This window comes from Echinops telfairi, unplaced genomic scaffold (genome assembly GCF_000313985.2).
Source record: "Echinops telfairi isolate 266 unplaced genomic scaffold, ASM31398v2 ScPeMD7_9;HRSCAF=40, whole genome shotgun sequence".
Lineage (NCBI taxonomy): Eukaryota > Metazoa > Chordata > Mammalia > Afrosoricida > Tenrecidae > Echinops > Echinops telfairi.
In genome coordinates, this window is record NW_022103906.1 from 15,090,248 (window position 1) to 15,097,295 (window position 7,048).

Here is a 7,048-nt window from a genome sequence, read left to right on the forward strand (position 1 = left end):
CCGGCCCCGCCTCTGGCGACCTTTCGCCCCCAGCCTCCCCTGGCCCTTCCAGGAGAGCGCCCTTGTCCTTCGCCCCAGGCTCGCTTCCTCTTCCCTCACCCGCGCGCCCCTCGCCAGCTCCCTCTCTCCCTGCTCTGTCCTTGCCAGCTGTCAGAGCGGCCCCTGCCCCTTGGGTCCTCTCCTTCCTGCGGGCGCGGGACGCCCTGGGACCCCGAGGCCCCCCCTTCCCCCAGCAGTGCAGTTTCGTGGCAGGAAGAAGGGAATTTGGTCTACTCTTCCCAAGAAAGCCTCCAGCCCCAGAGTGCCTCTGCTGGGTTTCCCTTTTATATTCTTTTAACCTGAACTGCGCGATAAGGAGTTGTAAATACTTTGGACTAGAGGTGGAGGTGGGTGGTGATGGTGGAGGGATGCCTTCTTCACCATCTGTGTGTGTGTGTGTGTGTGTGTGTGTGTGTGTGTGTGTGTGTGATTTAAGACTTTTTTGTTTGTGTCTTAAGTCATCATGCCCGGCATTTCTCAACAATAAATAGTCTTAGTGCCAAGATTCTTGTGAAATTGTATCTTTCGAACATTCTCATAATTATGTAAGGGAGGGCAGAGAAATCGAATAAGCCTGGTATATTTTAGGTCATCTCCAGACAATCAAATGGCGTGGTCAGAACCCCAACTGGATGTCAGAACAGGAGATGGACTTGGTCTTGGCTTTGATACTTAGTATCAGTGAGACTGTGGGCAAGGCACTTTAAATGAGATAATATATTGGAAAGCCCTTACATAACTGTGTTACAATTAGGTTACTAGGATGATCCCAGGAGTTGACTTTGCAGTTGACAAGTTTAACTAGAATCTTTTGCAAGTAGGTGTATCATCTTCTAAGTTGTTTATGAAGCTTCTTTGTTTCCATCAAGTGTTTTTAGGTCCATGTAGAAATTATAGGTGGTTTTCCAGTTTTCCTCTGCTCTGCTGTCTTGTTTGTTATTCTTTGATCTACCTTCTCTCTTACTGGAGTTGGCTTGTGCCCCTGTCCCTGCTGTTTCCACAGGGCTAGGTCCGAATAAGGCTGGCTGGTAGTGTGGAAGAGCTTTATGCTAAATTCCCAAAGAACTGAAAATATAACTGCTTAGCTAGTACATGTTTGGAGGCTCCAGCCCTTATTTCCCCAGTTCCATGCTCTGACAAGACAGAGTAACTTGGTGAACTCTGAAACTCTCCAAAGGCTTTTTGCTAAATATTCAGGCATCTTTATGATTTTACTGAACCTCAAGTTGATTACCATCACAGTGATGAAGGGGGAAAAAAGCCAAATAAAGCACAACGTGTCTGGGAATTGGTTCTGAAAGAGCTATTTCAGCACATTCTTAAATTTTTCTTTTCACAAAAAGCACGGAAAGGTCAGTGCAAAAAAGAGGCCACTAACTACCCGCCATGAAATGATGTCTTAGATCATTAGAATCTTTCCTTCTCTTCCCCCTTTATCTCTGTCCCTTTCATGTTTGAGAGGAAATGCTATGCCATTTTATTTATTTAAAAGATCCTGTTGATAGGATTATAATGTTGTCACTATTAGAGTTTCGAGGGATGCTCAGAGTACTTTAGCTATGGAAGGGATGTTATTTCTTGAGGCATGCTCAGTTTAAAATTAAGGTTTGTATATCGATTCCAGCACCTCATAAATAAGCCTGTTGCTGTTGAGTCATTTCTAACGCAGAGTGACATCCTGTGTGTCAGGTGAGAACTTGCACCATCGAGTTGTCAGGGGGTGATTTCAGGGCAACTGTGGATGGACTCGAGCCTCCTGCCTTTTGGTTAGCAATCAAAACACTTAAACCACCCAGAAATTTTGTCTTATAAATGGAAGTACATTATTTGTGGTCAAAACTGCTTCCTCAATTCCTTGAGTGACATATCTAACCTAATGTAAGGTTTCCTGACATGCATATATTTGGGGATTTTTTTCCTGAAAAATACTTTGAAAATTATTAGCATGGATAATTAAAATTAGTCTGTAATTTTACAGTTTTAATATCATGACATTTTTTTCCTTCATCTGAAATATGAACTTAAAATAAAAAGGGCAAACTTCTTTTGTCATGAGATCTTGAGATTCTACTTATAGATTTTGTTTGTCTTTTAATGTTATCTTTTTGCCTTGTACAACTTAGTAGATAACTCCTGTGTGTTCTTCCAAGGACTGTAAAGAATACCTAGTCATACATTATTAACAAATCAAATTATTAAGTGAAGTTTTACAAGCATAATTGACTGTACTAGTAAGATCAGCTTACTCTCCTCTAGGAATTTGACATTTCATAACTGTAAAAACTAAATGAATATTTATTGAACATCTAGTTTATATTAGATCCTATGGGATCTTACTGTCTTTGCTCAAGGATCTTTCTAGTTTAAATTATGTGTAAGTTCAACTACCAAAATAAATTTACATAAGAAAGGTTTGGAAAATACCTTTGCTACCTACCTAGCCCAAGATGAGGGGACCAGAAATTATACTAGGAATTCATTTCATTCCCTCGATGCCTTTGAGTTGATTCTGACTCTATAAGACCCATAGCACTATCCCTGTGGTTTTCCAAAACTGCAACTCTTTAAGGACGTATAAAGCCCCATTTGTCTCCTATAAAGCAGCTGGTGGTTTTGAACTGGTGACCTTAACTCTTTAAAGGATTAGAAAACCTCATCTTTCTCCCTTATAGCAGGTGGTGCTTTTGAACTGCTGACTTTGCGATTAGCAGCCCAACAACCTGTTATCACTGTTGATACCAGGGCTCCCAGGAATTTAGCTAGGTAGGAAGAAATAATGAGTTCTGTTATTCCAGTTTATTTGGGAACATGGAAAATAAGTTTATTTTAATAAGTATTAACAATTTGTTTTGTGCATTTTACAATGCTTGTGCAGTGAAAGATGTAAAATGTGATCATATTTTATAGAGTGCATCATGGTCTATCTCAGTGGAAAGACTATTATGTAGCTATTAACAATGATGAAGATTAAAACCATCTAATAGTAAGGGAGAAATTTTTATGTTAGTGGAAAAATCAGAATGTAAAACTATGTAACTGTATAATGCATTTATACAGCTTGTAAACTATTATAAACTGAATGAATTTACCGTTAGGATTATTACTATGGAAAAGTGCATACCGGAATTAATAAGGGCTAGACAAAAATGAAAAAGTGAAGGTGATTCTTCTTGTTAGGAGAACTTTATTTCTGAAAACTTTCCTCTAGTGCTGTCTAGTGTTGTGATATTTAATTTACAAGAGAGAACTTTATGGTTCATGCTCATGAGGAAATGACTGTCATGTAAAAAGATCAGAAGGTAAACAACTGTAACGCACTGCTAGTTACTAAGTGTCAGATGAGTGGTAGGCAAATATAGGAATTTAGAGGAATGAAGGATCCCAGGAAGGTTGGTGATTAGGGACTACTTCATTGGGGAGGGAGACTGAAGGAAGAAGCCTATGATTTGTTTTTTGTTTTTTTTGGAATGAGTGGATGGTGGTAGGGGAGAGGAGAGCATTGATTCTTTGAGGAAGAAGTAATGACCCGAGAGCAAAGGCACAGAGACAAGAATGAGCAAGGCAAGTTTAGGCAACAGAGGCAAGATTTGCCTGCCAGAAAAAAAGATTTTGTGAGCGCTCCTCTAGCTTTGAGTGGAAAGATAGGGCTGAAACATAGGGTGCCCAGAATGCTAACAAGGTGTAGACTTGCGTCTTAGAGTGTGACTGGTCAGTGTGGGCTGTTTAGCTTTTAGAACATTGTGGGTCTTGGCAAACATGAAGAGGAAAAATTACTAGTTCTCAAGTGTAGATGATTCCTTTAGGCGTAGTGGTTCTCAACCTGTGGGTCGCGACCCCTTCATGACAGTAGCAAAATTGCAGTTATGAATTAAGCAACAAAAATAATTTTATGGGGGGAGGTCACCACAGCATGAAGGAACTATATTAAAGGGTCGTGGCATTAGGAAGGTTGAGAACCACTGCTTTAGGGTATAATTGGGCATAGTGCATGGTGAGAATAAAGCCATGTGAATAGAACAGAAATAAGGAGGCCTGTCAAAATCAGGTAAGCAGCAGCCAATCAAAGAGCAGGGGACAACTGGGGAAGTGAGGAAGCTTAGCAGATTCTGGCAGCCAGTGAAGAAATAAGCAATCCTTAGGAAATGATGAGATAGAGAACAGGATAGTGCTTTTGACCGGAAGGCCATTGGTGATTCTTCTCAAAGAGATGACCGACAGATGTTGAAGCTGGGAATGGAAATTTCTGCCACGGTTTTCTGAAACAGAAGATACTTGTTTCACCAGCATCTACTTGATATGCCAGTAGTGAATGAGGCACCTATCTTTTACAACATTCTTTTGCTGTCAACTCAGTGACTGGAATTGGAATTGTACACATGGGGACACGGGGTTTTGGAGAGGAGGGTACATGGTTATGAACATACAATAAACATTTGTTTCATTTGACATTAATTCCTCCACTCACACTCCTATCAGAAATGATTAATGCCTGAGCTCCGAGGACAGAAGAAACCACTGACAAAACTATTAGTTATACAGATTAATTGAGCTGTTTATTCAGTGAAAATTGATGTCTTATTGATCTTTCTGTGCTTGTTAGCCATCAGGTTTCTCTTGTGTTCGAGAGAGCATGTTATTGAGGGGAAAAAGGCAAAGATTAAGAGTACTTATATAGTGTACTACTGTTGAGTATGCAAAATTAACTGATCCATGGGACATAAATCCTTAATTAATATTGGGCTTTAACTCTCATAAGTTGTAGCTGTCTTTTAAAATGAAATTAGTTTGTTCTGTTCAATAAGTATTTGTTGATGAGAAAAATAAATAGCTACTGTTTGAGACCTTTCTACTTCTGAGTTACAGAGTTGCATACTTAAAAAAAAAGCAACTTATATTTCAAACAAAACTTTGAAAGTGAATTGTAGGACTTCTACACATGGTTAACAGAATCTCAGAGAAATTAAAGAATTTTCCTAGAATTTTAAGACTAATCATCTGGAGCTGGATTTCACTTGATTCTGTCTAACAAAGTATGTGATTTTACACTGTATTGGATAGAGTGCTCTTTGAGGGAGACCTTGCTGTCCTGCGATTACATAACTTTTGAAGATGTGCAGGATACACTAGAACAGTGGTTCTGAACCTTCCTAATGCTGTGACCCTTTAATACAGTTCCTCATGTTGTGGTGACCCTCAGCCATGAAATTATTTTCGTTGCTACTTCATAACTAATTTTGCTACTGTTATGAATTGTAATGCAAATATCTGATATGCAGGATGTATTTTCATAGTTACAAATTGAACATAATTAAACATAATTAAAGCATAGTGATTAATCACAAAACAATATGTAATTACATATTGTGAAATACGTGTTTTCCGCTGGTCTTAGGCAACCTCTGTGGGAGGGTCGTTTGACCCCCAGGTTGAGAACCGCTGCACTAGAAGCATAAATCATGGTCTTTGACCAGTTTTGCTGATAAGAAGTGCCCACATTATTAACTAAACTTATAACTAAGTCAGTTATAAGAACTTATATAAACAGAACAGTGGTGACACGTGTATTATTACACAAGGAATAGAACATTGTGGGTCAGCGTCTTCACAGGAGGACTATGTGAATCAGAAGTATAGAAGGAGATTTTAGGATGGAGGTATGAGAAATGAGTTTCATTCTTGGACAGTCAACAAAAATTGTTCAAAATATTAGTGAATTAGTCAGTGTTATGTCATATACTGTGCTAATAACTGTTCCTACAATTATGCATAAGTTATAATGCATATACAAAAGAAATTCAAAGGCCCTGTTGAGTTTGAGGTATCTGGAATGCAACCAGGTGGATGGCTCCAAAAGGCTGAGTGTGAAACTAAGGAACTGGAGAAGGTTTGGCTGCTATTTTTAGAGGTAGAAGGGAGTTAAGACTGTGAGTATTGATGAGATTTGTACAGTAAGGAGAGCAAAGGGGAAGAAGTGAATCCTGGAGTACACTGGTTAATGGATACTTGGAGGAGAGGTCACAGAGGCCCAAAAGAGAAACAGAAGGAGAATTAGGTGAAGCAATGTTGTGGAAGTTCAGATAGCAAAAATGTCAAAGAACGCATACTCAGTCTTTAGTTACCACAGGAATAACCAAAAAACAAAAACCCACTGCCCCCAAATTGGTGCCGATTCATAGTGACCCCATAGGATAGTGCTTTGTGGGTTTCTGAGACTAACTCATGAGAGTTAGAAAGCCCTATGTTTCATCCTTAGAGGCTAGTGGTTTCGAACTGTGGACCTCTGGAATCGCAGCCCACACTATGCCACCAGGGCTCTACAGGAATATCTTGTGTGATAATACTGATTGCATTGTATAGATTTGGCCTCATGGTGGTCAATGATAATTTTCAGAAGAATAGTTTCAATTGAATTTATGAATGAATGAATGAGTTTGGGAGTGAAGGCAGTGGAATGCAGAGTAAGTGATAAGTATACATAAATATTCATTCAAGAAGCTCTATGAAGAAGGGAAAGGTAAATGATGGTGTCTAGAGGTTTTTAGAAGTTTACTTGGGAGCGCTGGTGGCCTAGTGGTTATGCGTTGATATGGAAGCATACTGCCATGTTTTTCTTCTACACAGTGGCCAATGGGTTCCAACTGCTCACCTTTTGTTCAGCATGTGAGGACTATAACAAAGTGTATTTTATGGTTGAAGACACTAACCTATAAAACACATACACACACACATATATATTCAAATACTTTTATTAAGGGCTCTTAAATCTTTTATCACAATCCATACATTCATCCATTGTGTCAAGCACATTTGCACATATGCTGCTATCATCATTTTCAAAGCATTCTCTTTCCACTTGAGCCCCTGATATCAGCTCCCCATTTTTTCCCCTCCCTCCCTGCCTGCCCTCCCTCAAGAACCCTTGATAAGTTATAGATTATTATTTCCATATCTTACATCATCCTCCATTGCCCCTCACCCACTTTTCCATTATTCTTCCCCCTGGGAGGGG

At 39.4% G+C, this 7,048-nt stretch overlaps 1 protein-coding gene across 1 annotated transcript in view; it reads left to right on the forward strand.

The window, feature by feature from the left end:
* KIF13B (kinesin family member 13B) overlaps positions 1-7,048 on the forward strand; it is a 268,551-nt gene that overhangs the window by 427 nt on the left and 261,076 nt on the right. The gene's annotated exons all lie outside the window — the stretch shown is intronic.